Source organism: Pinus tabuliformis, chromosome X (assembly GCF_031772625.1).
Source record: "Pinus tabuliformis cultivar Carrire ecotype Pingquan chromosome X, CPIR1, whole genome shotgun sequence".
NCBI lineage: Eukaryota > Viridiplantae > Streptophyta > Pinopsida > Pinales > Pinaceae > Pinus > Pinus tabuliformis.
In genome coordinates this window covers 283,668,005-283,684,766 of record NC_142308.1, presented here as the reverse complement: position 1 = coordinate 283,684,766, position 16,762 = coordinate 283,668,005, and the positions used below count along the sequence as shown (strand labels likewise).

Below are 16,762 nucleotides of genomic sequence, written 5' to 3'. Positions count from 1 at the left end.
CTGATAGCTAATTAGTGTGTTCATATGCATATGTGTCAGATAGTGATGAATGGCAGTAACTTGTTGTTATATGCATTATGGTCGTATGCATGATGATTATGGTCATTGTTTTAAATTCTTGATGTTATTTTGAAGTGTGCTAATTTGGATTTTCCTGTGTAGATGGTTATGGTTATTGTATTCAGGTGTGAGCCGACATATTTGTGATATTATGTTGTACTAATCTAGACTAACTGTACATATGTGATTGTTATGCATGAATGACAATTGCTTAAAAGCTTATGATGTGAACATGTCAGCTAGTTATTGTTATGGACATTGTGACCTTATTTATGTTTGAGTTGATATGTTGTGAATTTATATCGTTCTAATATAGATTGATGGTGCATATGAGATAGCCTCCCTTGAGATACATTAAGGTATGATTTTTCTTATGTCATCTACCTAGTGCTTGAATGTTTGATTTTGTCATATATTCATCTATGTTGGAATGTTTGATTAATTTCATGATATGATTACGTGTCTATGATATTGGATGAAAGAATGATCTTGTTTTAAGATAGTTGTACTAACATAAGATGTGTTGAGAAAACGGATATGTGCTTGAGTATAAGTAGGTGATAGTTGTAGCATTATTTCTTAGGATTGTGAGTCGATTATGACATGTTTGTTAGTCTTGGTAAATGTTGATTTCAAATTAATAGATATGTTGTCTTGATCTTTGGAACATGTGGCCAACATGTGTGTTTAGTTACTAGGCATCGTGATTGGCACAAAAAGGTACGGTAATTGGTATATTGTATGTTTATTTATACATTGACAATTATGTGTTTATGTTGGAATTTCTAAGTCTGATACGTTAAAAACCCTCCACGTACTTTCTGATTTATTCCTTCCTACTTGTTCTAATTAGTTAACAAGTGATTTACCATATAAATACTGAAAATAAACACAAGTACATGTACAACACATTACAGATCATCAACTGAAGGAAATAGAAACAATCACACAAATGACACCATTATTTTTGGACAAATGTCCCCATATGCGGGAAAATCAGTGCAACTATATGAGGGTTTGATTTATTAAGAAATTTTAGAATACAATTTGGGTGAAAAATATTAGCACCCAACAGAGAAAAATTTCAGAAGTAGTACCTCTCCTTCAGAGACAGATGCTCCAGCTCAAACCTCGGATAAACACTCTGGTAGCTCCTGAGCTCCAATCTGCCCCCCAAAAAACCCCAACGTTGGCCTCTAGGGCCTGTGTTAGTTGTTTCTACCCTTTGCGTCATCTTTCATGGCAATTCTTGTAGTTCCTGGTAGTTCCGACTCTTCCTGGCAGTTCCAGCTTCTGCTCTCTACAATAGCTTTCCTGACAGTTTTGATAGTTCCCGACAGTTCTGATAGTTCACGACAGTTCTGGCTATTCCTTGGAGTTCGGTCTTCTACCCTCTACATCAAATTTTCTAGTAGTTTCGTTAGTTCCCACTAGTTTTGGTTATTCCCAGTAGTTCCGACTTTTGCCGTCTATGTTAGCTTTCTCGACAATTTCGGCAGTTCCCAGCAGTTCCAGCTCTTCCTGGTAGTTCTGGCTTCTGACCTCTGCGTCAGCTTTCCTGATAGTATCTCTACCTCTCTTCCTCTGTATTCACTACCCCTTAGTTGCAACTCCAAATCACTGTCTCAACCTTCTCAGCAAACCCAACCCTAGAAAGTCGAAATATTGATCTCTTGGTGTGTTCTCCAGGTGACCCTCAAGCCTCCTCTTATACGTTTTTCATTGAAAAATCAATGGTCAAGATTAAGTCCCTAATCAATGGATAAGATTATATCTGGCTTGATCCATGGCTTTTGGACCATTCTAACATAGTTTTATATTAATTCACATTAATATTTTACTTTCCTTAAGTTTAGACTTAGGGACTCCAATAAAAATATTAATTATTTTAATATCTCCCAAACTATTTAGAATATTCCCAAACCATTTCTAGGTATTGGAGATCTCATGTGCGTTAACCTCTCCACCAAATTTCGTGGCTAGATAACATCCAATGCTACCCCAAATTAGCACTCCCTCTTAGCGAGGATTGTGCTTTAGAAATACTCCTTACTAAGTATTACTCTAATCATCTAGCGTCGGTCCCTGATGCTAGGCTTATTACCCATCATTTATACTATTGCATCTCGTACTCCCACCCATGGCTATGCAAATGCGACTGCTGCATCTGCATTGCATCCCCTCCCATCATGCTGCCCATAGCACTGCCACTACTAATTGCTGCACTGAAACTCAGTTACTGAGAAGTAATTAATTGATCTCCCAACTCAGACATCTTTGTTAGGCTAGAGACACTCCCGATGCTAAAGCTCCCTCCTTAGCTGACAAGTGCTCCCTCTCTAACCTCTGCGCTGATGTAACAACTCCTTGCATTTATCACCATTGCACACCTCTTTGTGCCATCCTTCACTGGTGCAACACTCTCATGCCTCTCGCACTATTGCAGCCTACTAACCTAACGCTATTCTCAGAATCTTGTGTTATAGCTCTCTCCGTTGCTCCATCCTCATCTGTCTCTAGTGACATCCGCCAGTCCTGGTACTCCTCTTCGGCGCTCCCATAGCCAGGTATAATCCAAGAGGTTGGGTACCTCGAGGATCCTTCCCCTCATCTCTGTAGTTCTCTTGACTACAACTGGATGTCTCCCCACTTTTACTGAAGTGGTGTGTGCACTCATGGCACCTTCATCGTCTATCTCCACTTCTGACTCCTCCGAGTCTCTCTACTTCCCGCCTGGAATTTCACAGTTCGACTCCTGCTGAGTCTATCCACTTCCTGTCTAGAAGTTTTTTGTTCAACTCCTACTGAGTCTCTCTACATCCCATCTGGAAGTTCTCGATTCGGATCTTGCTGAGTCACTCTACTTCTCGTTGGAAGTTCTCAGTTCGAATCCTTTTGATTCTCTCTACTTCTTATTTGGAAGTTCTCTTCTAGGCTCCCTCTGAGTCCTAATTTCCCTCCTAGAAATCCTTCTGCCCATGTCTAGAGACCCCCCACTCTGATCGTATGTGCAACCACATCACTGATCCAGATTTCTCGGTTAGAAACCCTTAGTAGCAACTCCCTCCTCCTTGGCCTTGCCTTGTTAGGTAGTATTCTGACTACAGTACCCCACCAGCTCCACTTTGCAACTTACCCATAGCCTCCTAAACCCCAACAAATTGAAGGTTAGAGCTCCTAGGATCTGTGCAATCCCGACACCAGAAAATTAGCCTCCTCAGCCAGCTATGCCAGCCCTCTTGGCCTTTGTGTGGCTTTGTGTGAGCCTGACTTTTCCTCACTCAACCTTTGTGCTGCCTCTTCCTGGCTCAGTCTTGATGACACAGGCACTGCGTCACCCCTTCCTTACTGCTACTCTGCTAGGAACAACATCTGTCACTCAGGACAACTTTTTTCCATTGCTGCTGCTCTGCTCAGCTGATGTCCTCAGTTCTCCTGTGATCTACAACCACCCTCTGATACCATGTTGGAATTTATAATTCTGACATGTTAGAAACCCTCCATGTACTTTCTGATTTATTCCTTCCTACTTGTTCAAATTAATTAACAAGTTATTTCCCATGTAAATATTGTAAATAAACACAAGTACATGCTCAACACATTACAGATCATCAACTAAAGGAAACATAAGAAAGCACACAAATGACATCGTTATTTTTAGACTAATGTCCCTAGAAAAACCCGATGCAGGAAAATTGGTGCAACTATCTAAGGGTTTGATTTATTAAGTAGTTTCAAAATATAATCACGGTGCCAAATCTAATTCACCCAATAGAGAAAAATCTTGGCAGTAGTAACTCTCCTTTGGAGACAGATGCTTTGGCTGAAACCCTAGATAAATACTTCGGCAGCTCCTCAGCTCCAATCTGCCCCACGAAAAACACTAGCGTCAACCTCTAAGGACTGTATCAGCCTCTTCTGCCCTGTGCATCAGCTTTCTTGGCAATTCCGACAGTCCCGGCTATTCTTGACAGTTCCGACTTCTTCCCTCTCTGTCAGCTTTCCTTGCAGTTCCCAAAAGTTCCCGCTGTTCCCGGCAGTTTTATTTTTTACCGACAGTTCTGGATTCTGCCCTCTCCATCAGCTTTCCTAGCAGTTCTGGCAGTTTCGATTTCTCCCCTCTTCGTCATCATTCTTGGTAGTTCCAACAATTCCTAGCAATTCCAGTTGTTCCTAGCAGTTCCGGCTTCTGCCCTCTGCATCAGTTTCTCGATTGTATCTCTGTCTCTCTACTTCTATACTCACTGCTCCTCAACTACAACTACATATCACTCTCTCAACTTTCTCAGCAAACCCAGCCCCAAAAATTCGAAAACTTGATTTCTTGGTGTGTTCTCCTAGTGACCCTCAAGCCTCCTCTTAGACTTTTCTCGTTGAAAAATCAATGGCTGAAATTAAGTCGCTAATCAATGAATAAGATTACATCTGGCTTGATCCATGACTTTTGGACCATTCTAACACATTTTTATATTAATTCGTACTACTCCATTAAAAGTATTAGTTATTTTAATATCTCCCAAACTGTTTATAATCTGCCCAAACCCTCTTTGGGCATTTGAGATCTCATGTGCCTTAGCCTCTCCACCAAATTTTGTGGCTAGAGAACATCTGATGCTACCCCAAATCAACATTTTATGGTAGTATGATAAATGGAATTACATGGAAAAAATATTGCCATGAAATATTGGAGTTCCTTGGGAAGCACTGGGAACCATGTGGATTTAGTCATGGTGTTTGTTGCTAGTTTTATGCTTTCGGTATTTTCTGATTTCTTTGTGCTTGATTTGTAGTTTTGTGTATAAATGGTGCATGGCCATGCCACTTTGTTTGTGGTGTCATATTGCTATTGGTTTTCTGTAGTTTTCTTCTTGGTTTCTTTTGGTTCTTTCCTTTTTACGTTTTGAGGGTCTTGGGATTTGGTTGTGAAAGAGGATTTTTGTGGAGCTTGGGGAGAGTTAAATGAATTCCAATAGGTAATGTAAGACTTGTATGAAGCCTGGTGCATGTATAAGGGCGACTGAAGGCAAGAATATGATAGCAAATGGATTGGTTGGGTCCATTGGGATAAATGCACAATGGCAAGACAATCATGAGAAGGGTAATAAGAAAGGTGAAATAAATGGATCTGAGGCATCAGATGCCTTTGCTATCTTGGGAATGGTTTTTCTTAATGTTGTGCATATTGTGTACAAATATAAGGAGTTCTCTTAACCTTGACGTTATGGTATCTGGTAATTATGTTATGATCATGATTGTGTTGATGTCTATATATGTATACATGTATGTATGTATGCCATTGTCTAACAAGGTCGTCAGAGATCATGATTTCTTTCTGCTAATGTTTATACGTATGTATGTATGTATGTATGTCATTGTATGACAGGGTCATGGGGGATTAGTCTTGTGGAGGAATGATTGCTTAGGCAGGTGAAGGTGAAGAAGTGGTTCCCAGTCTTATGAGGAATCATGTGGGAAGAGTAGCCCTAACATATCTACAAGGTCAATATCACGTGGATATGAATTTATATTATATGCTTTTACTATGCCTACGTTTCTGTTATGGGTAGGTAATGTTCAGGGATACATCTGTGGAATGGAAGTAGTGTGATTAGCGCCATGCTCAAACATGCATGAATAATGGAAAGACATTACCAACAAGATTTCTTTGTAGAGTCAGTGTGTGGTTTATGGATGTGAAGTACTACTATTGTATATGTGTTGTACATGTTGTACCTGTGGTGTTGTGTACATGTGGTGTTGTGTACATATGGTGTTATGTACATCTTGTATATGTGATATTGTGTATGTATGATGTTGTGTGTTAGGTTCCTATACTAATAGGAGCCATAATTTTGAATGACAAAGGTTAAGCCTTGTAATATTATAAATACCTCTGCTTTCTGCAAATGTTTTCCATATTATAAAAAGTAAAAAATGTAAATAGGGTATGTCCTAAAAGAGAAATCAAAGCACAAAAAAGAATAAGAGAAGGTCAAAAAAGATGAAAATATATGAACCCGAAAAACAAAAAGACCATGAAAGTGTTGCAAGTCCAAATGGCACTACTATTTACTTTTCTACATAATAATGATTGTGTGCAACTTGTTATTCCTGCCACATTCCATGGTAATCAAACTATTTAATCTTGGTTACTTCATGTTTTAAATTTATGTTTATAGTTAGAGAATAAGATCCGACCAAACAGTGTAATCTTGGCAGATCATTATATAGGTAGAGTGAATAAAAGGAGCTCATCAGTTTAATCTGAGCCCTTGGATGATATAAGGTTAGAATTAGATAGTTTAGTCTGTAAAGAAAAGAAAAATATTGATAAGGGTTGCTAGCCTAAATGCACACTAATAAAGTGAAGAAAAAATGGTAGGATGAGTGAGTGGGTAAGTAGTAGAAAGGTTTCAGAAATATCATGTGATTATACAAATGCACTTATGTCATCATATTAAATGCAATTTTCAAAACTGCATAAGTAGAGGACAAAGCAAAAACAATGGTTGACAATATGATTTGCTTAACACCCCCTCATTGATTTTAACCCCTATGACACTTACTAACTTCCCTTTCACAATAAAAATATTAATACCTATAGTTCTTTAATTCAAAGAGGCTCAGAGAATTTCTCTCACTTCTGGTGGGACCGGACCCTTGACTTGATGACTTAAGAAGGAAAGGTGTTAAATTCCCTTATAAATCATTCATCCCCCTCATAAACCCCTTTTCCTAAGATCAAGTTTTCTTGCCCAGGAAAACCCCTTTATAAACGTGTTTTATGTAAAGAACCCATCAAATACATTTATCCTAAAGTACTAAGTATATGGAATGTGCACAACATTTCATATACCTAAGTACAATACCCCTTCCACTCACTTCACCGCATATTAACTGTTTTGACTTTATGATATAAATTTTTGAAAAACGCATTGTCCCGTATGTATTTAACTCCTTTATATAAATTAACCCCATCCCTTTGTTTATTTATAAACTATATTACTACCCCATATCCCACAAATATATTAAAACCCCGCCCACAGTCTTTAAGCCTGTATTAAAGTGTCCCCGATGGGATTAAGTATTAAGTTAATCATATACCTTCAGTGATTAGACTCATGGCCCCCCAGAATTTTTTTTGTATAAATCACCGCGCAGTTTCACCTCCCGATCACTGTACGATCTCCCTCCCCCTCATCCAATGGCTTGCATCCATATCAGGAGGACATGATGTACACCCTTTACCCACTCGATAAGGTGGTTTTCCCCTTGACCCCTGACGCTACGTGTCACACGATAAGTGGAATCAGCCGGCCCCTCCCAAATACCACCCACACCACAAAAGTGGTGTGATGGCCCTCCTAAACCGTTTCCCCTGTCTAGCCGAAAAATGCCACTGTGCATCAATCGATGAACCCGCCAAAAATTAACCGTTCTCGCTATAAAAGCCCATTTACCCCTCTTTTCACTCTTTTCGCACAATTACCATTGACAATTTAGAAAATCCGTTGTGACTCCTGTGTTGAGTTATGTTATATTCTTTCCACGACTAGACCACATAGTTAAGCAGGGGGTTAGAAGGGGGGTGGATCCCCCCCGTTCATTTCATCGATTGCATGGTAGGGGGGATCACAAGGGGTTTGAGGGGTGCAAGTAACCCCACTCTATGGGGTCTAGGGTAGCGCCCCAGAAATTTTGTTTTTGGACCCTATATTAGGTTGGGTGGACCTACCTATGGTTTTGTGCATGATTTCACACATGTTTTTGGTCGCAATGGTTTTCATTCCATGGTTTTCGACGTGATGGTTTTCAGTCCATGGTTTTCGATGCGATGGTTTTCAGTCCATGGTATTGGATGCTTCGACATGTATAAATATGTATTGTAACATTGAAAGGATCATAATGAAAAATAAATCTGGTAGTCCTGGTTTTGGAATCCAGGGGAAAATCTCTGTGTATATGTGTTTTATGTGTTATACTCTCGCATTGTTTATTTTCTGTGTTTTACAATTCGTATGCAAGTAATTTGCGTATACGGTTAAAACCTACATTTGGTATCAGAGCCAAGTTTTGGCTTCATGGGGACGCCTTTGTTGCTGAGGGATTTCGCTCGGGCCTGTGGTAGACCCTATTCAGTGGGAGATCTGCGTGATCGATTCTGGTGGTTAAAGAAGATGGCCAGCAGTGGAAAGAGAGAGATCAAGAAATTTAATGGTTAGAGTTTTGAGTTATGGAAACTCAAGATGGAGGATATGTTGGTGGATAAAGATTAGTGGGTCACGGTAGATGTAGGTACTAAACCAATAGAAGTGTCTGATGAAGAATGGAAGAAGTTGGATCGAAAGGCTAAGAGCACAATACGATTGTGTGTCTCAGACTGAGTATTGTTGAATGTATCAGGGGAAGCTATGGTGAAGGCTGTGTGGGACAAGTTAGGGACTTTGTACCAATCTAAGTCTCTGGTGAATAAATTGTTCCCATGGAAAAAGTTGTATAACCTGAGGATGAAATATGGAGACTCGGTGACAAAACATCTGAATGCATTTAATACTGTGGTAAGTTAGTTATTATCTGTTGATATTAAATTTCAGATGAAGATTAGTGCATCAGTTTGTTGTGTTATCTACCAGATTTGTGGGATAGTTTGGTTATTGCAATAGGTAGTAATGCAACTGCCTTGCAGTTTGATGAAATAGTCTCATCCTTATTGATGGAGGAGATGAGACGAAAAAATATGGAGAGCCAGAATGGTGATGCCTTGTCTGTATGAGGATGGTCCCAAAACAGAAATAAAAATAAGTCAACGAGTGGGAGATCTAAATCTAGAGGGAGATCTAAATCCCAAGAAAACCTGTAAAGGTGGTGTGCTGGAAATGCGGAAAGGAAGGGCACGACAAAATTGATTGTAAATCTAAAGCTCTTGACAAAGGAAAGGGATCTGATGATTCTGCTTCTCAAAAGGTGAAAACCACCTCAGATGAAGGTGGGGATGTGTACTTGGCTTCTTCAAGTACACATGTAGATCATGAGGAATGGTTGATTAACTCAGGTGCATCCTTTCACCTCAATCCCCATAGAGAGTTGTTCTATGAGTATGAGAAATATGATGGTGGTGATGAATTCTTGGGGGATGATAGGAAGGATAGAATTGTTGGTCATAGAAAAGTAAAGTTGAAGTTACAAGGTGGAAGGGTTAGAACACTTCTGGGTGTTCTGCATATTCCTACATTGGCCACAAATCTGATTTCCATAAGCAAGCTGGATGATGCAGGTGTAAAAAAATGTTCGAGAAGGACACCTACAAAATGGTTCGGGAGCACTAGTACTGATGCAGGGAGTTCAGATTGGAACTTTGTACAAGCTGCAAGGTAGAACTATTATGGATGGGTGCAACAGTTTTGTGTTTCCTGAAAGTGGAATAGAAAATCTAGTGGTCTTTGGAGATAAGACCATGTTGTGGCATCAAAGGCTTGGACATATTGGAGAGAAGGGCCTTCGTACTTCATGGTAAAGGTATTGTAGAAGGTATGAGTAATAGCTCTCTAGATTTTGATTTCTATGAAAATTGTGTATATGGGAAGTAGATAGAGAAGAAGATAAAGTTTTTGAGGACAAATAACGATGGAGAGTTTTGCAGTAAGGAATTTCAAGAATTCTGTAAGAAGTGTGGTATAGCATGGAAGAGGACTACTCCATACACACCTGACCAAAATGGAGTTGTAGAAAGAGTGAACAAGACATTGATGGAAATGGCAAGAATCATGCTCAGTGGTGTCAGGTTAGGACAAGAATTCTAGGCAGAGGTGGTGGAGACAACATGTTACCTGGTCAATAGATCACCTTCATTAGTGTTGGAAGATAAGACTCCAAAAGAGGTATGGACTGGTATGAAACCTTCTCTTTCACATATGAGGGTATTTTGATGTGACTCATATGTACATGTTCCAAAGTTTAATCACCTGGATTGAACCTCATGCTGAAGGAAGGCAATGCCAAGGTAGCCACAAACCATGCTTAGACAAGTAGCTAGCCCTACTAGGCCAGGAGAGGGCTCTCTCCATAAGGATCTCAGCCAAGATGACTGGATCAGGAAAATGATATTAGGCTAGGTATATTAGCACAAGGTTTGATTTGATTTTGAAAAGGTTTTGCTGGATCAGGAGGAGCCAGACAGTTAGGGATCGAGGATTAGGTCAAAATTGCACGGTGTTTAATGGGGGAAGGTAGGCATAAGGTTTAGCACTATAGGGCCTGATCGGTGAGGTGTTTTAAGACTAGTGAGAAGCTAGGAAGAGCATGTGTGACTAACATGGATCCTTCCTAAATTGTAGAAGACATATAATGGCGAATATTTCCCCAAAGCAGAGCAGTGATGTTATGGATTCTGCCTGTCAACTTGAAAACATTCACATAGAAGCAATGAAATGGTTAATGAAGTACACAAATTTTTTAGCATATGATCACAAGAGAAGAAACTGAGCTAAACTTCATACCACATGGATCCCAAAGAAATAGCTGCATGTTTTATTAATCTCTCGCTAAATTTCTATAAAATGATGTGCAATGAAGGCATAAGCATCCAGCTGTGTCCAACCCTTTACAATGAGAAAGAAGAAGAAGATATAGACATTGTTTCAACCTCCTCCAATCCTCAGGGGTTGAATCCCTAAGATGAGGAGCTAATGTAACCAATACTGAACAAGAAACTGGAACCTAAGCATCCTAACAACTTGCCTCTAAAAGTGAGGACACTGATTCATTTGTGCTCAAAATGACTTTTAATCTAATAAATCTACCCTCTACTACTAATTATCCATCATATTTACAAGCCAAGTCATAATTTAAATCAGTAAAGCATCCTCCATGAGATAAAATCCATGGTCACAGTCAAAATACAGTAAAATGGCCACCCTATGCAGAATTTGTCCTACACGTAGCGCCACTAGTCCAACACACAGTGCCACTCTCAGGTCCCTTTTGGAACCCTTCCTAGAATCCAAATTGATCTCATGATAGCTCATTCGAAATATATTCAAATATAATTTCCAAAACACCTATAATTTATTAATTTGAAGCTCATTTGACCCCCAAAAAGTGGATTCACCCAAGACTGCTTGTCTATCCAAAAAGTTGCAGAAAGGTCATTTTTAGGGTGTTTTTTGACTTTTTGGTGAACTAGTTCTACCGCAAAAACTTAGCAAATGAATAGGGTGAATGTAAACATCACTATGAATCCAAAAATGCAAGCCATTTTTCCATTGGGTTGCCCTAGGAAAAGCACAGTGCCAATAGCGTTGCGTGTTGAGCCAGATTTTCTGTGTTTGAAATTTTCAAAATTTGTAAAACAGAAAATCTCCTCCAAAATTGATGAAAATTGGTGAGCAGCACCATCATCAAGTATCTTGACGAGCCAAGGAAGCTTCAGCAAGAAACCTAACTCTATCCTTCCCTTTCTTGCCTTTTAGAGGCCATTTTAGCCTTGCTTTCATATGTTTGACCCTCATGTTGCAAATTTGTTTCTGGGTCGTCCAATGGTAGGTCATGTTCCTGATGATCTAGTTGTCTCTATTGCTGTTTTGCAATAGCTTATCTAAGTGAAAATTGATTCTTTGAACCCAAATCTCTCTATCAACCTCAATTTCCTTCTCAATTGGAGTCAAAGTGATTGGTGCCTCTTCCTCTTGCATTACTGACTTACCCTTGTCGCCTTGTATTTTAATCTTGAGAAGTTCCAGCTCGATGAGGACCTGCTTATCACTTAGTTGCTTGTTCTCTTGTTCCATATATGTGATGACATACTTGGCTCTCTCTAAATTTTCCATCAATGCTTGGATTTGAGCCTCTTTCTCATGTATGATGATGTTCTCTATTGTTGCTTCATCCTGAGCCTCTAAGTCAATTGTCTCTATGCCATGATGAATATAATGTTGTTCTAGCTCATCATGCTCCGTTAAATCAAAGTCTCTTTCCTCCTCCTCATCAAGATATTCCACCTGCATCTTTTCTTTCCCTTTGTGCAGCTGTTGCACCTATTCTTGCTATTTTTATGAAGAAGGAAAAGGACCTTCCACATCCTGTGGAGCAAGAATTTTCCTATGAGTTGATGAAGAAGGCAAGGCCCCTTCGACATATTGTGTAGAAAACACTTGCCTATTAGCTGCAAACAATTTTCTTGTGCCCCTCTGGTATGTCATGTAGGTCTCGGGCACCTCAGTAGCTCTAGACTCTTTCTCCTTCTCATCTCTCTTCACCTGAGCACTGCTAGAAGGTCCTCTTGATTCTTGGGACACTGGTGGAGGAATTTGAGGACCCTTGAAGATGTCATGAGCAATAAATGTCTCCCAGGAGATCTTGATGAGGTTAAGTTGATGAAGTACAATCATCTTAATAAGGGAATAATGATAAAGAGTACTGAAATGCTGAAGGTATGGGTTTTTCTACACAAAGTGGGCCATCTTCTCAATATTTATGAACAAGAAATAAGGGAGGTTTAACATCCTCACCCTGGTAAAATGCATGAGAAGCCTGATGTGATAGGTGTAGAGTCTAGAAAATCTGTCCTCACAAGTGAAATATTTCATGATGACTTTCATCATGGGGGCATACATGTCTTCAAGGAATCTGAAAGTAAGAAGCCTTTTTGGTTCATTTATGTACCTGGGTTTGATGTAAGGCTCATAATAGTCTTTATCCAGGTCCTGTGCCTTGTACCACTTCTCCCCTACATTTGGAATCATGGTTTCATCCGCAATAATGGAGGGTGAAACTGTAAATGTCACCCCAATAAGAGTCACCTTGTTATCCCAAATATTGGCTACAAAATTCCTGGTGAGCTCAGGATGATGTTCAACTCTCTCTACCTACTCACAGAACTCATAGCACCCTAGATGCCTGAAACAAGTGATAGCCAACTGAGAGGCCTGCAATTCTCTGAGGTTTGATGGCTCTTCCATGATAATTTTGCCTCCCTTGTGTGGTTTTCTCTGATGCCTAGGTCTATCTGTCGAACTGTCACTACCAGTGTTTTCCTCCTCCTCATAGTCTCTGTCTTCTCTGTCCATGTTTGCAAATTTTGAGGCTATGAACTCCTAGAAAAGGGATGAAGGGAGTGAGCAAGATTCATTAGGAATAAGGGAATGGGAGATGACCTTGTGAGGTATTTGGTGGACTAGGGAATGAATGGGAGGGTATGTATCATGAAAACAAGGGAGAGAGGCTTGGGTCCTCTTTTGAATTAAAGCTTGTGAGATGAAGGACAAAGGGATATAAAATATTATGGAGTGATATAGGGAAGGGGTTCAAGGCTTTAGTGACAGTTGATGGGAGAAATGATAGGGGTTAGGGTTTCTAGAGTATAATTAAGGAAGAATCTAGGGTTTCACTCTTTTCATTGTGAGTTATCTTTAAAAACTTCAATTGCAAACCAATGATGAAGAACAATGAGGAAACTTACTTGTTTTGGGGGAAGAGAGGGTAATTTTTTGATGCTTTTAGGTAGCAGGAGGCTTTTTGGCCCTTGTTGGCTTAACGCGCAACGCCCCCTTGAACACGGAGTGCAGTTTTCTTTTACACTGCCAAAATTGGCCTACACACAGCACTCAGCCTGTACGTGCAACGCCCTGACCTGAATGTGCAGCGCCACCTCCATTGCCCCAAACGCGCAACGCCAACCTCCCTAAGCGCAATGCCACTTCTCCTTGGCTCAAAACTCACTCAACTTCTCCTCTCTTCTCCACTTTTGGACTCCTTCCTTTCCAAATAGGAATGATAATCTTGGAAATGAAATGTGACACCTTATAGGAGTAGATTTTGTTTTTTCATTAGAAAACCCACTTTCTAATATTTTTTGACCTTTTTCAAATCTCTTCTTTAATGCCTTTTCTTCATTGTTCTCTTTCAGGTGGATGATGCTCAATTTGAATTGATTTTTGTAGTGGTTCACTGTCTTGTAGCAAGGAGCGATGCATTGGTTTAGCTGGGATCATTTATTACGTAAAGTGACTTAAATTACATAAAATATAAATTAACTCAAAATACTCTGTTTTCACCTGAAAAACATGTTTTTGAGGTGAAAATTACATTAGTTAAAAAGATAATTGTACAATGACTATGACTTAGTAACAATCATTCTTGATTTATTTATCATCCTCATCCCCTTGTTGCCCTTTATTTACACCTTTAAATCATGCCTTTGACCTTGGAAATGAAACCCTAAGACCTAATGAAAACATTCCATAAGACCTAATGGAAACATGATTACATTTTTTCCATGAAACCATGACTGAATACAACCTGAAGATGGGTCAACAAGTGTACTTTACGAGGGAGAAATTAAATTTTTTGAGGAGAAGACAACCATCAATGGATCAACTTCACATGACCTAATGAAATGATGTAAAAAAAATTCAGTATGGGACCCCTAAAATGAAAATGCAAAGAGCAAATTTGATCCATGATGGAAGCATGCAGATACTGACACTAACATTAGCCTTATTGGGGATGGTAGCTCCATGGATGTGTCAAGAACACCGTAGACCAAGTGCCTAGCTGATTGGGCCAATACAGTCAAAGCAATAAAAAATTGAAAAAACCTCTTTTCTTTTCTCAATGTTGACTCAATACAAAACTGAATATTGTCTCTTAACCAGCTTTAAACCGAATCAAAACAAAACCAACCAAACTTACACAAACCATTCAAGCTTTATAGCCTTCTCTTCGGGCCCTAAGCTCAAATGACTGTGTACTTTAAATCTTAAAAGGAAAAGTAAACCGGTATATACAATGGAGGTGAAGCAACTTCAGGGAAGATCATCAAAAGTAGTAGTGTTTTAGGAGCCTACCATTCACTAGTCCTCCCGAGCACTCTTGACCATCCATTTCCTTTATCAAAAATGCATTCTGTCCTCAATAGGCTAAAATTTTATATGGTCCTTTCCATAGATTGACAAACTTATCATTCTTTCCTTTTTCTCCATTTCATGCATTCCATCGCAACACTACATCTTCCAGCTGAAACATTTTTGCCTTGGTTGCGGTCATAAATTTTCTTTATATTCTCTTACATCTGGAAATTGCTTTTAGACCTCTTCCCTTGTTTGCTAAAGGTGAATCATTTGGTTAATCCCGCGTTGAATATCATCCTCTTTGCTGTCGGCTTCCTGTAATAATCTCATGACCAGGACTGCAAGTGATGTGGGAAATATCATATCAGTGCCATAAACCAACTCAAAAGGTGACATACCTATTGATTTCTTGCTTCTCACTCTGTCGGCCCACAAGGCATTAACAAGATTTCGATGCCAATTCTTCTTGTTAGCCTCCAACATTTTCTTGATAATGTTCACCAAGGATTTATTTGACGACTCAGCTAATCCATTGCCCTGCGAGTAGTATGTTGTGGAATGACGCAATGTAATATTGTACTTGTTGCAAAACTTGACCATCTTCTTTGACTTAAATGCTGCTACATTATCTGTTATAATCTTGTGAGGGAAACCAAAATGAGATAAGGTATTAGATTCTAGAAACTGGATAATTACCATGTTCATGGCTTGCCTTGTCGGAATGGCCTCAATCCACTTGGTGAAGTAATTGGTAGCTGTCAAAATCGATATGTGTTGTGCTGATGATGTAGGATGGATTTCTCTTATGAAATGAAGTCCCCACTACTGGAAAGATGCATTTACTTCAATTGGCTTCAAAGTAAGAGGAAGAAACTTCCTTTTTCCTTGAAAAAATTGACATTCGTGCCAACTCATGGTACATGTCTTATATAAATCTGAAAACAAAGTGGGCCAATAATATCCTGCCCTCAACACTTTGTTAGCTGTTGTTTACCAAAACAAATGACTGCCACAATCACCTCCATGAAAGTCTTTCATTACTTGTTGAGCTTCATCTTCAACTAAATAAATAAGCAGAACCCCTCCCGGATCTTTCCATTAGAGAGCACTATTTAAAATGTAGAATTTCGCAGACTTTAGTTTTAGTGATCTACCTTTACTTCTCGACATTCTAGGAGGCGGAGAAAGATGCTGAAGAACATAAACTATATCATAATACCAAGGTGATTTGAGAAACATTTCTGATACTTGAATGAGTGAGCCACCATCTTCCTCATTTGACATTGATGTAATGAGATTTATGTCTAGAGCATGAAAATTTGATTCAACCATTAGTTTTGCCAACCCTTGTCCTTTGATCAGTTTGGTAGGCTTAATCTCAATATCATACTCCAACATTGTTTCTATCCACTTACCTCTCCTTCCCTCCGGATTAGTTTGAATGAGAAGATCTTTGACAGTTGTGTTAGGAACATATGCCATGGTATGTGAATGCAGAATGTAGCCTCGGAAATCCTTCAATGTTTTTATAAGAGCCATAGCTTGTTTTTCAATGATATTGTAATGCGAAGCAACATCTCTAATAGTTATACTAAAAAAAGCAATGGGTTTCTCCCCCTGATCCCTCTTTTGCATCAACACCACAGCCATAGTGTGCTTAGATGAAAATGAAAATATAATAAAATCATGAGTATAATCAGGACTGATCAAAACTAGAGCTGCAGTTAAAGCAAACTTTACCAAGTTGAGTGAATTCATGGCATCCTATGTCCATTTCATAGAGTTTTCCTTCTTCAACATATTAGTTAATTCATGTAAATGCTCAGCCAAATTCGGTATAAATCTTCGTAAGAAAT

The 16,762-nt window shown here is 39.2% G+C and overlaps 1 pseudogene; it reads right to left on the bottom strand.

The window, feature by feature from the left end:
* LOC149139505 (lysine histidine transporter-like 8) overlaps positions 1–16,556 on the bottom strand; it is a 157,976-nt pseudogene extending 141,420 nt beyond the window's left edge.
* Positions 16,557–16,762: the final 206 nt, after the last annotated feature.